Here is a 21,589-nt window from a genome sequence, read left to right as displayed (position 1 = left end):
AAAAAAAATAACAAAAAACAATAAAGGAAAAAAAATATAAAATTTCTAGAAGGATATTCATAGACATTATGAGGTCTCTGATATCCTTCCAGTAAGTTACTATTCTGCTTATGTTAAGCAGAATCAGAATCTATCATTTGCAACCAGATCCCTAACTGGTACATAAGCATTCTCATCTTAGCTATGGTATTATTAATTATAATTATTATTTATCAATTACTAACCATGTGCCCTCTTTGAGTCCTTACTTCCTTGTGCATAGAATTATAAGATTTGGTAAGTACATTCAATGCGGTTGGTACAGTTAATATGTGCTAGGTTCTCAATAAATGGGAACAAGAATCATCATTAATAATAAGTTACTAATAACAGTTAAAGGGTATGAAAGAGGATCAATAGAAGATAGGCAAGAAGGTTGGACCATACGGTATTGGTATGTCTAATTACCTGTTTATGATTGCATACACTAATTTCCCAGTGTGGATTCAGGCATTTTTATTTTGCCCTTTGCATTATCACTAAAAAGTTTTCTGTTCTAAGAATCCCTTATTATATTAACATGAATGTTGAAAGGGGCAGACACATTTGATGACCACAGGCACAAGTGGGCCAGCATGGGTAGTGTAAGGAAGCAACTCCTCTTACCCCAAGGCCTATCCTTTCCAAGTGCCACTTGTTAAATTACTATGTGACACACTCCAAAAATGTATATATCCCTTTGAATTTTTCTTTACCATGTAAGGGTATGGTTGCAGCAGCTATTCCAACGAAAAGAATGTCTACATTTAGATGTCGATATTTTAGGTGGGTCATGAAATTAAATTTCCCTTCAGTAGTGAGCATATGTTGACAGTGCATGGCATAGCTGTGTGTGCGCGTGAGTGTGGTTAGGAAGAAGGGAAGAGGCCTTCTGTCTTTTAGATGCATATTCATGGGGGAACTCATAAAGTTCTTTAAGAAAAGTTCCATTTATGTATCTGATTCTTGGTAATTAAAGCAATTGACTGAAAAAGAATCATTAGTTTCACAGTTTTCCTTATAATTTAGTGCTGTTAACACATGGCAACTAATGTGTTTAATATATTGTTTAGCATTTATTTTCTGGTTGTTCTATTTTAGAATCATGAGGTAAATTTCTTTTCATTGCAAATTATTTATCTCACTATTTTTGGACCAAATAATGGTTCCCCTTTATTAAGCTTCCAATAGTTTCTTTGATATATCTGACATTTGCCATTAACTGTTCTTACATTTTTCATTAAATATTTTTTCTCCATTTCAAAATAGTTTACTATTATAGTAATTCATGCTCATGGCTAAAAATTCAAAGACTATGATGGTGTATAAACTGAAAAGCACAAATATAACTCTCACCATAGTCTCACTCTAGAGGTAGTCACTATTTACAATTTCTTGTGTACCCTTCCAGAAATAATTTTTATGTGTATATAATTTCCTTTTTTAAAAAGATTTTATTTATTTATTCATGAGAGACACAGAGAGAGAGAGGCAGAGACACAGGCAGAGGGAGAAGCAGGCTCCATGCAGGGAGCCCGATGGGGCACTCGATCCCAGGACCCAGGGATCACAACCTGAGCCAAAGGCAGACACTCAACCACTAAGTGACCCAGATGTCCCTATAATTTCCCTTTAAAAGGAATATGTAACTTTTATAAAAGTATTTTATTTATTTGTTTGTTTATAGTTTGCAAGTTGGAGGACGGGCAGAGGGAGACAGAGAGAGAGAATCTTAAGCAGACTCTGAGCAGGGCACAGAGCTCGATGTGGGGCTCAATCTCATAACCTTGAGCTCGTGACCTGAGCCAAAATCAAGAGCTGGACACTTAACTGACTGAGGCACCCAAGTGCCCCCAAAAGGATGTGTAGATGATGCCATTATATAACTAGAATTTTTTATTTCACAGCTATCTTAAGTACCTTTCCATATCTTGAATATCTCTGTATATTATATATCCTTATTGTTCATTTGATTTTAATAAAACATTTACATACACATCAGCTTCAAACATACATCAGCATGTATGTTATTTTCATAGCTGATTAGTATTCTATTGCATTGTATGTATATAATTTTTACTTATTGAACATTTAAAATATTTTGGGTTTTTTTTTTTTTTTTGGTTGTTGTTAGGTTACTTGTAATAAGTGATTGACATCAATTCAATTTTCCATCCTATTATTGAGTCATGGACATCAACTGTTCAGAGGAAAGACTTGAAATTCACCAATATCCAACCCACGCCAGCTGCTGTCACAATAATTCTCTATTGTACTTCTCTAGCAGTATTCTGGAAACAAGTTAACTAAGCAATAACCCTCCTAGAAGCATTACTTTATTTATTTATTTATTTATTTATTTATTTATTTATTTATTTATTTATTTATTTATAATGTATTTTTTAGTGTATATTTGTTTATTTATTTATTTTTTAAAGATTTTATTTATTTATTCATGAGAGACACTGAGACAGAGAGAGAGAGAGAGAGAGAGAGAGAGAGAGGCAGAGACATTGGCAGAGGAAGAAGCAGGCTCCATGCCGGGAGCCTGATGTGAGACTCGATCCCGGGACTCCAGGGTCAGGCCCTGGGCTGAAGGTGGCACTAAACCGCTGAGCTACCTGGGCTGCCCTAGAAGCATTACTTTAGTCACTAAAATTCACTTACATTTTCATTTCTGGGTGAGAGTTTGTTAAGATTTAAGGAAGTTGATTATTTTAATGGTAAATTATAGTTTTCTTTTTGATGAATGCTTATCAGAAAGGGGATGGATCAGTAAGATTTTGACAGAGCCTGTGTACTTGACCTACTTGTTCGTGTGATTCCCATAAGAAATGCAATAATAACAGCAAGATAATTCAGAGTGAAAAAGAGAATTCAAAAATTCTCCTATGATATGGGCCAAGTGCTTTCTACTTATCTCATGTATTTTTGTCTTTGTTGTTGTTGTTGTTGTTATTGCTTTTGAATCTTTAACAAATTTTTAAAAAAATATTTATTTATTTATTTGGGTGGGGAGGAGTAGAGGGAGAGAATCTTCAAGCAGACTCCCCACTGAGCATGGAGCCCAACTTGGGGCTTGATCTCAGGACCCATGAGATCATGACCTGAGCCAAAATCCAGACTCGACTGAGCCACCCAGGTGCTCTTTAACAATTTCTTTTTAATTGCAACTGATTTCTTATTTTTCTATTAATAAGTATATTTTTCTCTTTTGGTTGATAAACCCATTTTGTGGTACCTATAAACATTAAGCTAACAGTGAATTTAAATAATTTTATCCTTAAGTTTCTGAGTTTTCTTTTTCCTTGTCTCTCATTTCATGAATAGCTTCAATTTTATAACCAGTCCCTTTTTCACATTTTGGTTGTCTATTTATTTTGAAGTCATCACTATTACGGATATTCCACAATGAATGTATTACCTGAATTTCTTTTATTCTCTTTTTTAAATTTCTCATCTTTATCTTTTCTATGATATAAATGATTCCTAATGCAGGATATCCCTGGGCCTCTTTGAATGAGCCCAGCCATTGCACATAGATTGGTCAGGCATTCTCTAGTCTCTTCTCTATTTTATTATCAGCTCTGAAATATGCCTTTTCTTTTGTTTCCTGACTATTCCTCTATCCCTCCACAGCAACATGCAAAAATCCTTGTGCTGTGGGGAGAAAAAAGATATGCTACCAAAACAAAAAACTGTGTTTTATTTAGATTTACTGCAAATTTTCAAGGTGTTCTTTGTTCCTAGTACTTTAGGATAAGGCCTGATACTTAGTAGGCAATCAGTAATTGCTCATCAGGCCATTTATGTGCTTTTTGAATACATCCAAACTGCTTTAAGTGTAATGGCAAAGTTATGTCTGGTGATGGAGGAAATCGAAAAATACAGAAAAATAATAATTGATGTGTTAGAGTAGAGGAGTAGTAGGTACTTTGCTGCTTCTTTTATTGTTTGGTATTATTATACTGGTGATAGAACCATAAAAACTTCGGTTTAAGTTCATCCATTACAGGTCTGTTCCTGAATTCAGCATTCCCTCTTCTTTTACTAATGACAGAGCACACTGTGGCCTTTCTCTGACTCACTCCCAACATTTTTTGGTGCACTAAAACTGAACTGAAAAGAGCATTCAGATTGATGTTAAGGATAATGATGAAAATGAAAGCCAATGTTGCGTATTCACTCATAGGCCAACTGTAGTATTTAGCATGTTGCTTGTAGCACCTCACTTAATCCTTTCAACATCATTAGGAGGGAGGGTTGTTATTCTAGTTTACAGATAAGGAAACAGAAACTCTGAGAAATCAAAGAACTTATTTGGGGGCCCCAAGGATCTTGGGTCTATCTCCAAAGTCCTTTCTAGCAACCATAATGGAGCCTGATACAAGCAGTTTAGAAAGAGGAGCTGGTAGGTACCTATACTTTGCTCCAAAAGGGATTAATGGGCTTGACTGACTCTTCTTTGTTCAGGGGTTGTGGCTGCTACCCTCGCTTTGTTTACCCAAATTCAGATAAATCAGAATACACGTGAAAGGGGGATCCCTGGGTGGCTCAGCGGTTTGGCACCTGCCTTTGGCCCAGGGCGTGATCCTGGAGTCCTGGGATCGAGTCCCACATGGGGTTCCCAGCATGGAGCCTGCTTCTCCCTCTGCCTGTGTCTCTGCCTCTCTCTCTCTCTATGTCTATCATGAATAAATAAATATATTTTTTTAAAAAAAACAATACACATGAGATACAAATAGGGTAGACCCATCAAGGGAATTATCTGCATGAGAGACAAAGGTTTGGGCTGGGGGGAAAAAAAAAGGATAAATAAGGAAAACAACAACTACAAAAACCACATTCTCATTCTCAGTAATGAAAGAGTCAAGGTTGCAGGTTTCACTTCAGGCTCATCACTCAGGATCAGAGGAAAGTGTCTGTTTAGACCCGTAACAGTCCCTGGGTTCAAGGCCCAGGATGGTACCGGCAAGAACAAAGGGGCTCTTTCACACCATCTCCCCGCAGCTTTGAAAATAGCACTTTCTGAGCCACAGAGAAGAACACATATTGACCAAGGGGTAAAGTGTGGGGCAAGGGACCCCTTACACTGTAGCCTTAAGAGTTTCGTCGCAGGAAGCCAAAGCAAGCAAGCAAAATAAATGAGGGTGACTCCCTCCGTGAGTTCATAACTGGGCTACTTCTAGGGCCCACAGCTACCCTCTTTTCCTCCCTGGCCTTCTGACTGCTTCCCAGAGTCACACTGCACTGGATGAGGGTCAGCCCTACCAGAATTCACCATACCCAAGGAACAGCAATATTTTATCGTTGTTGTGATTAAATATTGTTGCTCTGTGAAGGCAGTGAACTTTTCAAGGGCAAGGACAGTATTATTTTTTTTGTCCCTTCAGTAGGAGGGCTTAGCAAAACATTGGGCATATAGCAAGCAGTTGGTAATTCCTCATTAACCTAATTTGACATTAATTTGGTTCTTATTGTAAGTAACTCAAAACTTTACAAGGTTGCTTAAAAGGTATAAATGAAAAGGAGAAATCCCTCCTTCCCTGGCTATCACCAAGGACAACATTGCTTAGAAAGGATTAAAACCTTTTATATCTCTACCAACCATTTCCCTGGGAAGTAAAGCCAAGCCTGTAATGCTGATTAACAATGTTAATGTTCTTCTGTAGGCGGACAGGCTTGCTTTGCACCTTCCCCCTCTTCCTTAGATAGAATGACTTAACTCTGCTAATTTCCAGAAAGAGCTGGAGAGGAAGAAAGAGACCGAGACTTATTTACAGCTATGTAGACTCTACCTGGAACACACACATCCTGGAGGAACTTAGAAAGCAGTGAACTTTAAACTGTATGAGCAACACAAACACTCTAGTTTAACCCTGTCTACCGTATCAGAATAAATTAGGAACCAAGAACTGAAAAGAGACTTGAGGCTTCAGGCCATTTAAAGGCCTTTTGGTTGAAGTCAGTGGAGTTTCAGTATCAGAAATAGCTGCAGCCTCTAGATCTCAGTAATTGTAAGAAAAATAAAATACCACAACATACCTGGCACATTATCGTCTTTCAGTTGGGTGGTTTATACATGACCATGCACTTTCTTGACTAGGAGACCCCGTCTCTCTAAAAAGTTTTACTGCCAGACCTTACCTGCTGCCAGATTCCCCTGGTGATAACCAGGTGTTCATTAGCTTGTTTGCCCTGTGATGGATATTAAATGGGGGGGGAGGGGGGATGACTTGTGTTTACAACTAAGTTGAATAAAGCCTATTTATCCGAGGCAACAAGGATGAGCACTGGTTGAGGAGTCAATAAGTTTGAGCCTAATTCCTTTCTGACCTTTGGCAAAAACCTCATGTCTTTGGGCCCTATTTCCTTACCTTTCCTGTAAATGAGCAGGATGGACTTGGAGGTCTTAGAGGATCCAGCCCAACTCTGGTACTGTTTGCTGTCATCTCACAGATCCGGGTGTGACAGAGAGGTATCCAACTGAAAACCGGGAAGACGTGGCTTAAGATCCCTGCCTTGGCGTTTAACAGCTTGTTAAACCCCTTGAGCCTTAGTGTCTTTCGTCTCTAAGACTCATTCCAGTTCTGAACTCTACGATATTTATTTATTTTTTTCTACAATATTTATGATACTGCTTATTGAGTCTGAAAAATCACAAAACCTAAGATCTCAGACATCCCCTTTAAGATTTTCATACTGCACAGACGGTAGCACATACACAACCCGATTTGATCATCAACCACCGGCATTTACTGTGCAAGCAAATGGCTTATCATTACAACCTTGCAAGGGTGAGAGGATGCATGTTTTCCAAACACCACCCAGTAGAGGTGGCTTCACTTGCCCCACCGTAACTGAATTTTAAATTGCTGTTAGTATTTAGCGCTAACTACCACCACGCTGTCTGGTTTTCATGAGGTTAAACACTGGGTCAAGTCGGTAAGTTAACAGTCTAGATCGCCTGCTTTCTATAGGGTGGTGCCGCTGGCAAACAGCCAGACAAGCCCAGATTGGCACCTTCATATGGTTGGCCACGGGCGGGGGGCGGGGGGGCGGCGTGCACTGAATGCTCTGTGAGCTAACAGAGCCTGCTTCTGGTAGCGGGGCCCACGGCAGGGCCCACGGTGGGGCCTGGCCAGCCCAGCTCCCTCCTGCTTCTGGCAACGCAGCATCCTTTGTTGTGCCAGCCAGGTGGCGGCCGGGGTGGCTGTCTGGGCTGGGGGTGCGCCGAGCGGAGCGGCCGCCTCCAAAGAGACGCCCGGCAGGTGCAGAGGGAGCCTGCATTGGCCGAGGTGCCCCCGGGAGGTTCGCCGTCTTCCGTCCTCCGTCGCTGACCTCCCGCCAAAGCCAGAAGCCGAAGCGCTGGCCGCCGAAGACAGCTGGAGCCTTCACCTGGCACGTGCCAAAGTCAAAGAGGGAGAAGAAGAGATGGGACGTCACATTTATCGAGCACTGTGTCGCCTGTTGCCACTTACATCCTGCGATGCCCGTGAAGGACACAGTCGTGAGGAGGCCCACGGGCCCACTCAACGCGGTCAGCACGGCCCCCGTCACCCGGCTCTGCCTCTCCCTGCCTGCTGGGGTCACCGGCTGCCCTCACGTGGGAGCAGGTGGCCCCGCTCTCCATGCCATGGATGGGACACTTCTCCTTCCTCGTCTGTAGAGCAATCTGGAGGACTCTCAGTTTGGCCTGGTCGTGCCACATGTTCCTGATTGAACCAGTCATCCGTCGGGGGCACGCAAGCCTGTTCAGGAAGGAGCGTGCCAGGCCCTGGCTGGCCCCATGCACAACAGGAGAGAGCTTTCCGTAAGGAACGGGGAGAAGAGGAGGGGCGACCTTTGCCAGGCAGAAGAGAGCTGCCTAAACAGCCACCCCAGACCATCGCCATGAGCTACTGAGGAGGGATGCTGGTCTGAGTTGTCAGTTTGCGTGTTTTCTCTTGTAGAACTGAATCAGGAGCCAAAAGGGAGCGTTACGAGCCATTTACCAAGTCTCAGTGCACGTATGTATTAATACACATTTATCAGGCTGCATAGATCTTTTTCCATTTTCCCCCCTTTTTGCATCTTTTGATGACTTTTGTGCAGAAATGGCAGTTAGCTTTCTCTCGGAGACATATGCAGTCATCTAGATTTAAAGGCATATGGTCTATCTTGGATCGTTTACAGATTGCTAGATGGCTCTGAAGCCAAACTTGCTGCTTATTTCATGCCCTGCACATTTAATTACTGCTTGATGTGAATGAAGCGTTTTATCCGAAGGATCTGTGCTGCTGAAATTTTAGCTGGGTTGAGTCATAAAACGGTTTTCAACAGATTGAGGCAATCTTAGAGGGAAGTTTGTGAAGAAAGTTGGCTTGAACTATCTCACCGTAAATCATAAATGTTTTGAATCAGTCTGATCGTCGCTGGAGAAGATGACAAATACAAGTGATCCTAGGTTAGCACTTTCCGGGAAAATTCTAAGGCTAAAGAACAAAAATTGTTCCATTGGGGCTAATCAGTAGTGGTAAATGGTTAACTATTAACAGGTAAGTTCTAGAAAGAAAGAGAACATTTCCTTTAGCCACTTCTTCCTTTTTTGGGTCACGCTTTAGTTTTAGTTCCATACAAACCCATTTTTCTGCAGCGCAAGTTTTCTTCGTTCTGCTCTGCAGCTTTTCTTCCAGGTCTTCATGTGAGTTGGCCCATCCCTCCACCTGGTCATCTTAGGTGGTTCCAGCCTGGGCCAGGGGAAGCAGCAGCAACTGGGGAGACTGGGTCATCTGGGGTTTCAGCAGAAGGGGTCATGGGTTGCTCAACCAATTTCAAACTGTCTAAACATAAATGTAGGGAAATAGCTAGGCTTACGGTGAGGACCGGGTTAAATAAGGCCCGTACGGTGCCCAGCCCAGCATCTGGCAAGTTCCCTCCACATACAGCGGCTGCTGCATCCTTGTCCTGACTCTGAGGCCCTACAGGTGCGCGTCCTCTGTGCTGGAGCACTTGAGTGCGATGGGGCAGCTGCTAGCGACTCTGCACTAGCCTCCGCTTTTTGCTTCTCTGTTGCCTCCACCACCCTGGTGCAAAATAAGTCGGTCAAAATGAGAAGAGAAACAAAAAGACTTTATCCAAGCTCTGATTCTGAGAAACAGGCTGGAGAAAGTAATTTTACTGACTTTCCGTAAGCCCTCTAACGGACAGCATGCTGGCCCCTGCTTCTGCGTCTGCACGCAGGCCGTTCCTTCGGCCGGGAACACTGTTCCCCTTGTATGAGGCCCAGGAGTCTTCTCACAATTGGGACCTTGGTTCACATTCCTTTCTCTCCAGAGAGCCTCGCCTGGCTCCCCCGACAGCCCGGGGCCCAGGCGGTACCTTCTAGGCCTCCTAGGCCTCCTAGGTCCCTGACCCCAGTGGTGTTCCCTCGGGTGACGGGCCCTGGGAGACCTGCAGGTTCCGGGGAGGGCAGAGATCACACCTGCCTCATTGATTCCTATCGATCACCGTGCTCTTGTCCCCAGCACGGTGCCCAGCCAAGGACAGGCACTCGATAACTGTCCTTCCTCGGACACACAGATCCGTCCCTTCCCCGGCAGGGGCTCGAGGATCATTTGCTCTTCTGTGTGTGCTCAGCTGCCGTGGCGGCGGAGCTGTGCAGGGCCCACGCCGGCTGGCACGGCAGCCACCAGCCACTCTGGCACGTGCTGAGTGCCCCGGGGAGGGGGGGGGCTCACATCAATTTCGTTTAAGTAGCCACATGTGCTATCACATCAGCCAGCACAGAGCACGAGCCTGAACTTTAAAGGCTGGTTTCTAGGACCTGTACCTTGAGGAGCTTTCATTTTTGGGGAAGACAAAATTACTGCAAAATCCAGAAGATTGGCAATAGTACCCAATTTTACTTATTGTTTGCAAAAACGGTTCCCGGATGACACATACGTTGCACAACGGGTTAGGTGACGTCAGCATCTGAGTTTTGGGCAGAGCAGTGCAGTGCCTGGGTCAGCGCACCTGCTCTGGCATCTTGTGGCTGTGTGACTGGGCTCACGGCACACCTGACGTCTCTGCTCATCAGCTTTCTTATCTACAATATGGAGCTGATGATAGTTTCTCCCTCAAATTGGGTTAAGTGACTGTGTGTGTGTGTAATATTTAGTACAGTGCCTGGCACACAGCATGTTGTCAAAAATGCTGAATCAGCATGGCATTTAGGTAGACAGAGGTATGCGTACATGTGTGTACATCCCCGCCCCCCCCCCCCCATACACCCACTACCTTTGCTTCCTAAGTTTTGATCACGCGGAATGGGATGTGAGTGTAAAGCGCTCAGAGAAGGTCAGGGAATATGTGAGGCAGGTTGTTACCTGGCCCGTTATTAGGGGAGATGAGTCATCTCGGAAAGGTAAAGTATCTTGAAGTGTTCTTTTTTTTTTTTTTTTAAGATTTTATTTATTTATTCATGAGAGACAGAGAGAGAGAGAGAGAGAGAGACAGGCAGAGACACAGGCAGAGGGAGAAGCAGGCTCCATACAGGGAGCCCGACGTGGGACTTGATCCCGGGTCTCCAGGATCACACCCCGGGCTGCAGGCGGTGCTAAACCGCTGCGCCACTGGGGCTGCCCTTGAAGTGTTCTTTTTAAAGAGCAACAAAGTTTGAAAGCAGGAGTAGAATCGCCGCCTCCCAAAAGGCTTTGTGGCAAACAGTCCTATTCTGCTCCATTTGTGTCACCTGCCCGGGTTGCCCTCTGCCACCCTCCCAATAAGGCAAAATGTCGAGTGGGTAGCTACCTTGTACCACGCACCAACGGGACTGAAATGAGCTGAAGCAATGGGTCCGAAATCCAATCTTCAAGTTTTACTACTCCAATCAGTGTGCTGTACAATGTTTGTGTGTTCTTAGTGACCCTTCGCCCCATTATTAGGAAACCATGTGAGCAAGGGTGAGAGGCAGGGGGGAGGTTTCCAGAACCAGCAGCTGATTTGCAAGCCCGAGGAGTCTGCATGAAAGGCAGCAGTAAAAGTCAGTCATCAGCTCTGATATTTATAGTGAGAGGGAGGAAAGAAAGAAGAGAAAGCCATGAAATGTTATCAGCAAGTCAGGGAAATAGAGCTATTCAATATAACTCATACCTTACTACCTGTTCTTCATTTTTTTAAAAAAAATTGTATGTGATATATATGTGGGTTTTTTTTTTTTTTTAAGAAATGGAAACAAGGAAATGTCCTCCCTCTGATCAAAGGTGTATGGTAAGTTACTATTTGTTTTGATACAAGAAATTGAAATGAACTAATCACAAGTGTAGAACGAGGAGATCTAAAGAGCAATATGAGGCTTCTTTTGATTTTTTCCTTGCTTTTTTTTTTAACGTCAGAAGTTGGGGAATCATGTTGAATTTCAAATAATTTGCCTGGTCCCAATACCGAACTGTTGCATACTCTTTTGCAAGTTGAGATGCATTTTAAAAATCGTATAAAATACATTCGGTAGCGTAAAAAGACAGAAAGAAAAAAAACAGTTCTCATGTGATATTAGAAGAGTATCTAGTGGCTTGCAAGTTAGGAACAATACGATATGGTGTAAACAGAAGACATTCATTTTATCGTCAATACTCACAAATAAATAGCAATAGTCTCAGAGGCTATGAAAACTGTTGAAACATTGAAATGCCACAGAATTGGGGAGTTTTAACAGCCCCCGTTAACTGTCACTATTGGAAGTCCAGAATCATCTGTTTTTATTGCTTTATTATTATCCTGGGAGCTTAGATCATGGTGTTTGGAATTCTAATTGACCCTCCAAGCTTAGATTAATCCCTTATACTATCAAACAACTGGGAAACAGGCAAGCATTTTGGGGGAAATGCTGAGTTTGCTCAAGTATTTGACCAAACTCTCCTTTAAATGTCTTCTTGAGTCTCTGAAAGGATTCGTCTTACGCCGAACTGCTCCTTGGATTAGAATGGGGTCCCTTTGGGAAGGCTTACGAAAGCATTTGCTTTTGCAAGGCCCCTGAGTTTCCACTGTTGTGCGTTAACCAAACCAGCAGCAATAACAGAACGTGGGAATCTGAAGGAGGAGTAGCTCGCTCTGCCCCTAATTTTGCATGTAAGAAAACTGGAACCCCAGGTGATGGAGGCCTTGCCCAGCCCACACAGAGTCAGGGGGAAGCTGGTCCCAGCAGGGTACTTTGCAACACTTATCTAGGGCTCCTTTGACTATCCCATGCTCCCTGGAATTCTACGGTACCCGGCACCTCCTCTAATGCCTGGTGACAGAACAGATTCACCATAAATGTGTATTGACTGAGTGGACTGAGAGTCCTGTATTTTTAAAAAATCATTTAAAATTAGTTAAAAGTGCTGAACAGATCTGGTTTGGGGAGAGGCTAGTCAAATACTAACAAGACCATTATGAACAAGGAGAGCAGCTAATTGTCTGGCTCAGTCGGTGGGGCATGCTATTCTTGATCTCAGGGTCATGAGTTCAAGCCTCACATTGGGCCTAGAGCTTATGCTTTTTTTTTTTTTTTTTTTTTTTTTTAAGAGGGGCTATTGAATAATAGAAACAGGAGGAAATAATTCAAGGGTAGCCTATAGTAACAGCTGAAACTCATCTCAGGATGGAGAGAGGCTGGGCAAGGTGGTAACTTGTGTCTGCATCAGAAGCATTAAAACATTCTTGGCTCCGATGCAGAAAAACATAGCGTGAGATTCCTTTGCTTTCTGCCACTATTCAAACAGCAGGTGTGTGCTCAGAATGGCTCTTTTAGAGAAAACAGGGTGAAATTTTGACATCAAAAGGTCTTGAGATAACCACAGTAATGAGAATGACCATGGGAGAAAGAGCATCCCTCTTTCAGACCGAATTAGAATATGTCTATTTTGAGCATTTTTATTCAAAAAAATGGAAATTTTGCTTAATTTCCATTTATCCTGTTCTAAGTCTACCAACCTTGCAAAGCAGAGGTATGATTGATCTTGAAATGTCAATCTCTCACCTAAGGAGAGGAAGAAAAGATTTATTTAAAGAATAAAATGTCATAGGGGTTCTTAGAAGAAAAGCTCCTGGGTTTGGATTTTGTCTTGACAGCCAGGCTTCCAAGTGAGTAATTTTGCCTCTCTATCCATCTTGTGGCAGTTCCCCAGATAGCTATGAGTGCAGACATCCAGACTAGCAAATGTTTGCATGTTTTAGGCTCATTTTTTGGCAGTTCATCTACCTGGGCACTGACTTTCAGGAGAGTTCCTGTTACCAAAAGAAAAAAGTCCTCAGAACTTTGGGGAGATAATAAAACTCTACCCTTGAATAACACTCATACCAATAAAAACTCATCCAGTGGGCCGGGTGTAGGATAAAGGAGCTAGAACCCAGTGCCTTTGGTTTAATCCTAGGATGCCCGGGAGGCGAATGAAACCTACAGTTTGGAGAGCTCACTTGAGTACAGCTAAAGTATGAGAGGGGACCAAAAGTGGGATGGGTTCATTAGAGGGTCTGAAGAATTCTCAGCATCGAGATGCAGTCTGTACTATGAAGGTTTAACATATGCATTATGCTCTATACCCACCATCTACAGCTGGGCCTCCTTGGCACATCAGAGGTTTTTGAGGATTATTTTGTTAAAATAATTCAGTGTCAAAATGAGAGAAAAATCTCCCACGGAATTAGATATGGACAGAGATTTCTATGGTTTATTAAAATGTATCCATTATTTAATGACCCTGTGAACTAAAAAATAAAACAAAAAATGAATTTAAAAACACCTTGAAGTGTTGTCTAAATTGGCCTTCTGTTTCGGGAAAAAGTCTTATGTCACTCTAGATTAATGAATTCTATTTCTGAAGACCCTTAGATGGGCAATATATAAAAGTCCAGTGGCTGTGCTTTGGTTTTCCTTGTGTGAGGGTAAATATTCCTGTTCTTGACATTTTCTGTGTTTTCCAGATGGTGGGTAGATTAATGGTGCCCCTTGTCCTAGCTCTGGACTAGCTGCATTGATTCTAGTCGTCCTGACAGCCTGGAAAACTAGGTTCCTCTCCTCATCCTTGCAGCCATTACAAAGGAGCAAAGAGCAGAAAGAAGAATCCCCACCGTAGCAGAAAACCAGACCAAGGAGGAGCCACTCTAAAGACAGGAATCTCTGGCCTGCTCTCCCTCCTGGAGAGTCTGAGAAACCAGCCAGGTGAAGGAGCACCAGGCTACCAGAACCCAAGAAGTTGCAGTTGTCCTTTTAAGGATGGGGAGGGATAAAGGGCATAGGTGAGAACACAGCTGCAGTTGGCTATTCTGAAACAATTCGGAGAGTATGGCTCCGAGGAAGAGAAAAAGGGAAAGGGAGCCTACTATGGCCTGAATGGTCCTGTCTCCCCATCATTCGTACGTTGAAATCCTAGGCCCCAAAAGTGATGGTAATAGCAGTGGGGCCTTTAGGAAGTGCTTAGGTCATGAGGGTAAAGCCCTCCTGAATGGAACCACCGCTCTTATAAAAGGGAGCCTCTGCTCCTTCCACCATGTGAAGACAAAGACACAATAAGAAGTCTGCATCTGGGGCAGCCGGGGTGGCTCAGTGGTTTAGCACCGCCTCCAGCCCAGGGTATGATCCTGGAGACTCGAGTCCCATGTCAGGCTCCCTGCATGGAGCCTGCTTCTCCCTCTGCCTGTGTCTCTGCCTTCTCTCTCTCTCTCTCTCTCTCTCTCTGTGTCTCTTATGAATAAATAAATAAATAAACTCTCTCTCTCTAAAAAAAAAAAAAAAAAAGAAGTCTGCATCTGGAAGGGGGCCCTCACCCAACCTTGAGGGCACCCTGATCTCAGATTTCCAGGCTGCAGGTCTGTGAGCCATAAATTTCTGCAGTTTATGAGACACCTGGTCCGTGGTACTTTGTTACAGCAGCCTGAACCGAGACAGGGCCCAAGTAAGAACGTTCCTTATTAATTCTCTAAAGAGTGAGTACACCAGGAAACTACCTATTCTTACCTTCCAGATAATGCAAGTTTCATTCATTTATTTATTCACTCAACAAACAGAGCAGCTCAGACCAATATTATGGATTGGTTTGGTGAATACCTCTCCGCTTCTTAGCAGAGAATCAAGCAAGAAATTCACATGTGACTTCAGACTGTTCTAAGTAAATTCTGTTTTTTTTTTTTTAAGTATATTTACTTAAGTAATCTCTACAACCCACGTGGAGCTCGAACTCATGGCCCCAAGATCAAGAGCCACGCAGTCCTCAGACTGAGCCAGCCAGGCATCCCTCCAACTGTTCTAAGTAATCTCTGTAGGTTACATAGTTACATGCTTATGGTCCCAACATAACAAGGACAAAAGGAATAATCGCAAAATAAAATCACCCTGCAAAAATTATTTAAAAGGCCTGGAAGATGTTAAATTGAAGAGATAGCTTAACATCAAGTCAGGGGCTGAATATACCAGAACTGCTATGTCTTAGCAAATTTACTCCCCTAGGGGCAACACAGTATACACGAAGCTGAAAATGCACAGGCCGGCAGTTCCCCAGTGGCTGCAGGGAAATACTCTAATATATTTGGAATCTGCCAAGAAAACAGTTTACCCTTTCAGTCATGTCTCATTTTATGATTTTTGAATTTTTAATAAGTTTTATTGATTCTTTTCGACTATTTTTCTATGACAAACTGAGAAAATTGTTTTAGAATTTTCTCTCTAAACACCCTCCATAAAATTTAATTATATTGCTTTTCATTTGTATAGTCCTTGGATGCTGTTTTCTCCAGTTTATGTCAACTACTCATCATAGAAAAAAAAAAAAAAAGGTTCCCATCATCCGTCCCTTATTTGATATCTAGATGGCTGTAAGAGAGGACATTGGTTGTATCCACAAACTACTCTAGCCAGATTGTTGCAGGAACATGAATTAATTAATACAGAACTGATGTAACGCCATGATCAGGAACCAGAGAGTTAAATCCAGGATACAAGGTAATTCTTATAAACGAAAGTGGTTGGGGTTTGTGTCTGAATCATGGAGGGGGAAAGCGTAAGAGGGAGGGTGGGATGGAGAGATGCAGAAAACCTCACCACGGCACGTGGAAGTTGCTCCTTAGGAGAGCCTTGTGGCTCATTGTGCCTGTCAAGTAGGCTAATGTGCCTGTAAATTTCCTCTGACAAAAAACACATCACAGCAGCGCCACCAGAAAACACCACCACCAAACTGTGGAAGACTGAAAGCCCAGCGCTTTCAAGGGTGATCAGGATATAACAGAATAAAAAAAAAAAAAAAAAAGTACAAGGCATTGAAAATAAACAAAGGCTTGGAAGAAATGAGATCACTTTCTAAGAAAAAAGCATTTATCATTTATAGGCCAAAGGAAATGCTTCTCCCACAGCCATTTTTTATATGTGATTTGGCAGTCTCAGTTCAAGGTCAAAAATACCAGAGGGCAAAAGGAATAGAACTCAAGATTTAAGATTTGTCATGACTGGCTTTGTAATTGCATAAATATTAAATATGTAGAAATAATTGTAAGCACATTATCTCCACATCTCCACACGTTGCTTTAATTTTTAATGTAATCTTTTATCTGCCTTTTCCTCAGCTGGCTGTGGGTTTGCGATTTGCATAGCTAGAGTGATCGGGTGCCATCAATTTAGTAATGAAGTCACTCGTTGAGCAGAAGAGGCTTCTCAAGATTATACAAAGCTGTAGCAAAGAAGAGTGCGGAAATGAAATTTTATGTTTCAGGTGTATGGGAATTTTATTTTACAGAACGTTTTCCCATTGTAAATTTAATATGGCCACTTTAAAATAAATTTGGAAAACAGAGAAGATGGGGGACAAAGCACCAACATTTTCATCATCTTACCAGTGTTTTATATTCTGGCCTTTTACAGCTATGTGTACATATTTTTAACAGAGATGTCATTGCTATGTGTGTGTGTATAAAGTTTTGTATCCTGCCTTTTTCTCTTATTAACCTAGTTATCATAACGGTAACTTTTGTGATTGCAAAAATAATAATGGAAAGAAACGTCCATAATTTACTCAGTCACTCAGTTTCTGGTGGGTCGTGCAACAGAATGGTTAAGCAGCTGACACTGCAGCCAGATGAATCAAATACCAGCTCTGCTACCTAACTGTGTGGACCTGGACAGGTTAGTGAAGGCTGCATCTCAGTTTGCTCATCTATGAAATGGGGATAATAACAGTGCTTCCATGGCAAATTTCTTTAGGGCAGAGACTGTATCTCATCCCGACTGTGTATCTTCTGCAAAACCAAGTGCCATGCTATCCCATTTGTTGCTGTTCAATAAATATTTGTTGAGTGAATGATGCAAAAAAAAAAAAAAATAACAGTGCTTCCTTGAGAGTGTTCTGGTGAGAGTGAAAGGAAGTCATCCATGAAAAGCACGCAGCCTGGCTCTAATATACAGGAAGGACTAACACAAAGTGTTACTGAAGACAAGAAAGTCAAATACATTACACTGCATGCCAAAAAAAAAAAAAAAAAAAAAACAACAACCCCAAAAACAAAATTTCAGTCCTATAAAACTGAGTCTCCTGAGACATTGCCATCACTCCACAAGTTCCCGTGTGCCTTTTACTAGTAACAACTCCCCCACCCCCCGCCGGCCACTGCTAACCAGACTTTGATGGTTAATATTTCCTCACTTTGCTTCATGGTTAACATGCAAGTATATTTCCCAAAAAATACAGCTGTTATGCCTGTTACTGAACTTGATGTAAATGGAATCTGGCCATCTCTCCCTTTCTCTCACGTACACACATATACATTCACACATACGTTTTCATTCTGTGTTGAGGAGGCATACAGTCCAAGGCTTGATTTTATTGTGATGAAGAAAGGTTTGGACAGGAAGCCAGAGAACTTGGCTTCTAATCCAGTCTCCCTGAGATCCCAGGCAAATCTTTTTGCTTCCCTGCGGCTTCCATGTAAAATGCTTGGATGTGCTAAGTGTCTTCGAAGCTTTGGAGTACTAAATTGTTAAGCCTTTCTGATTTGAGTACTGTGTTGGCATACGAGAAACCAGAGCCAAAGAGAATCCAAAGAAAGACCTGGGGCCTGCTGGAAATGAGCCTCCTCTTCCCCCAAATCATGCCAATAGTAGTGTTAGCAAACAAAGGACTACAAAAAAAAATGAAAGTGATGATCCTGTACCACAAATAATTTTCCCTTCTCTGTATGTGCACATTGAGATATATTACTGGCCTTAGTTATCATGTGCATGGATATTTTCACCAAGATAACTCATTGCCATAAAGATTCATTTATTTATTTTTAAAGATTTTATTTATTTGAGAGAGTGAGCGAGAGAGTGAGTAAGAGAGCATGAGTAAGGGGAAGGAGGAGAAGCAGACTCCCCACTGAGCAGGGAGCCAGATGCAGGGACTCGATCCCAGGACCCTGGGATCATGACCTGAGCTGAAGGTAGATGCTTAATGGACTGAACTACCCAGGTGCCCCAATAGCCATAAAGATTTCAATGTTAGGAGTTTGGAGTTAAAATAAATAATTACATATGAGTAGGTTTTCCTGGACAGAGTCAGTTTTAAACATCTTCATCCATTCTCTTTGTGTATTTCTTACATGTATTTCTGTATCTGTGTCTGTATTTCTCCCAGTATTGCCCGTGGTAAGTACTGCAGGTTGGCTCACTTAATGTCCATTCCACCCTCCTCTTATGGTGTCTTTCACAGGCAGAGACTGGAAGCTTACGATGGTTTCTAGACCTCTTTGCACCTAGAGCTATGAAGAAGGTCTGTCAATCAGATATATCCGTGCAAGATTAAGAAAACATAAGAGAAGTTGGGATGTCTCCTTGACCACTTGTCTGTTTTTTCTCTAATAATTAAAGTCACTACAACACAGCTTCTGAAGCAGTGCACCAAGGCCCATTACTCAGCCCCCTGAAAGACAATAAGCAGTTGTGACAGTTGGACAGCAGTAGCTTATTGGCTCTGCTTGCTATTGTAGGGTTATGTTATTAAAACTCGTATTCCTAAAGTCCTCAGCAGTCACAGCTCCACTGACAGGTCAACTCTGTATTGTACTGGAATCACTGATTCTTGGAAGCTTTGTCTATAACTCACTTCTCCAATCCTGACCATTCATTTCTGTGAGCACCCTCTATTAAATACCTTCCTTTGTAAAAAAAAAAAAAAAAAAAATATATATATATATATATATATATACACACGCATCCCAAATTCTATTTGTTTACACTGAACACTGACAAATACACATCCTAAATGTTACTTTAGAAAATCTATTCATAAGGTATAAAGTATCACAATTCTGTAGAACGTTGTATCAAAAAGAAATTTTGAAGCCAGAAAAAATAAGCTGTACCCTTTAGTATCTATGTATCCTCAAGCAAGTTGTTTAACTTGCCTGTATCTATGTCCTTTATTTATGAAATAGAATTAATATATTAACCTCACAGAGTTTTAAGAATTAAATGAGACAGCACAAGTAAAGCACCCAGTATGTATGGTCATTCACGATACAGAGTTCATTTCTTTCTATCCCCATATTGGACTTCCTTTAGTAATTAAGATGATTAGCAAAATTATTTTGGGGGGGAATTCTCTTTAAAGGACCTAAACAAAACCCACACCCTCATAGGAACACAAAGATTCAGTGCTGATTCACAAAGACAAGAGGAATAGCTCTAAATGCCATTCACGAGCAAACAGACGTCTATTACGAGCCACAGCAACCCATTATGAGTACTACCAATTCACCCCAACTAGTGGCTCAAGGCCCAAATAATCATTAATTCATTTGACAAATATTTATTAAGCCTTGACATTGCTAGACACTACTTTATTCATTAAGATACAGTGATAAATCAAAAGGTCCCTGACTTCTAGGAGCTTGCATTCTACTGGAAGAGACAGACATAAAGCAAGTCAATAAATCATCTGAAATAGTGAGAAACCCTATGAAGAAAAGGCAGTTTTTCTTCTTACCTTCTCAGACGTTTATTATGTTACTTGACTCATCCCCTCTCTTATCTTCTTTTCACAGAAGGACAAGCATAGGGAGGTGAAGATTAGGCCAACAGCATCATGATTCTCGTAGGTAGACCAGTAGTTTCAGGATCTGTGAAGGGTCTGGGTCCTCTCACCATTTCACGGATGCCAGCAACAAACACAGGATGTCTGGTTTAGAGACAAAAAACCATGTCAAAGCAGCATAAGCATGATGTTGGTGTTAGTTCCCCATGTCTCCCAAATCCCAGATGGGATCCTCTACACATAGAGGATATCTGTCACAGACCAAGGTATACTGAACTCGGAGAATCTACTGCTTTTATAGTGTCTGGTAAGCCTGCTCTTTGTTTGGGAGAAGATATTACTTGGTTGCTCACTGCCAACACAACCCTGCAAATGGACCTAAGTTAAGGAGTAGTCAGAGTCTTGCATTCTTGGAAAATCCAGAAATAAGTGTAGAGATGCTCAGGGCCCTTGGAAGACTGATTTCCTCAACAGGTTGGAGATAAAATGATTGAACTCTCCATCCTTTATAGTTTTATGCAACTGTCATTATAAAATTTTCTGAAGTTCTTACTCCCTTCCAAACTTCAATCTCAGATATGATGTATTCAGGCAACCGAAGAGTTTGGTCAGACTTAAAAGTAGCAGCTAGCAGGGGAAAAGACCAATTTTCCAGTTTTACCAAATATAACCTGAAGCTCTTATAGAGACATCAACCCTCTCTCATCATAAGAATGGAGCGAGGCCTTATACTTTCAAGAAACCTCACCCCACGCTCTATTCCTGTTCAAGATTACATTGATTGCCCATTTTACAAGCCTCAGCTGCAAGCATGTATTTATTTGGGTAGGGAAAGCAGTATATGTTCCTACCATGAGCACTCCTCACAGGGCCACTGCTCTTGCATCTTGATACAAAAGCCCCTTGCTGGATCATCCTCATAGTCAACGTTCCTTGGGCTCTCAAGCCATGGATCAATACCAGGGACAGAAAAATGTAGACTTGCTCCATGACATAGTAATGCTACCCATATTGTCCACGTGGACTCCATTATCCACTTCCTCTGATGGCTATTTCAAATGTTCTCTACTCACTTCTCCATGGGACGGACCATTCTTCCTCTTTCCTAGAGAAAATGGAAGGTGTCTGGGGAAGGCTCTCCTAACATGTCATTTGTTACCTCTTGTAATCCTGCAGCAAATGCTGAAAAATAGTTATGATTGTCCTAGTGTGGCAGGTTGGAAAGTGGAGCTTTGGGGACATCATATAATATTCCTAATGTGTCCTGGAGAAGGAACCAGATTGAGTTTTTATGATATGGGCCTTGCCCTCGTGCAGCTTCCAGATGGTAAAATAAAACTTCTCTGCTTAAGTGTTCGTGTAAAAAGCTCTATTTAGCCTCCTAAGTCACAGAAACATGTGCACTATAGAGAATGTTAGTTTTTCCTTCTCCTAGACACATTTCCTCATATCATAAGGATTAGATCTGTAGCTGTTTGTTTTCCTAATGATAGAGCTAATTGCTCTGATCCAGAGGGCGAATGAAACTTCTCTTATCTTCCCCAAAGCAAAATATTATATCCTGGGATAGG

The 21,589-nt window shown here is 41.9% G+C and overlaps 1 protein-coding gene across 1 annotated transcript in view; it reads right to left on the bottom strand.

The window, feature by feature from the left end:
• PJA2 (praja ring finger ubiquitin ligase 2) overlaps nucleotides 1–20,119 on the bottom strand; it is a 285,426-nt gene extending 265,307 nt beyond the window's left edge. The window contains exon 1 of the mRNA XM_077861783.1: nucleotides 19,971–20,119. The gene's annotated coding sequence lies outside the window, so the exon portion shown is untranslated. The remainder of the gene's footprint in view (nucleotides 1–19,970) is intronic.
• Nucleotides 20,120–21,589: the final 1,470 nt, after the last annotated feature.

The sequence above is a fragment of the Canis aureus genome, chromosome 2, assembly GCF_053574225.1.
Source record: "Canis aureus isolate CA01 chromosome 2, VMU_Caureus_v.1.0, whole genome shotgun sequence".
In the NCBI taxonomy this organism is placed as follows: domain Eukaryota; kingdom Metazoa; phylum Chordata; class Mammalia; order Carnivora; family Canidae; genus Canis; species Canis aureus.
Note: the sequence above shows the minus strand (reverse complement) of the source record. Positions and strands in the feature narration are given on the sequence as shown.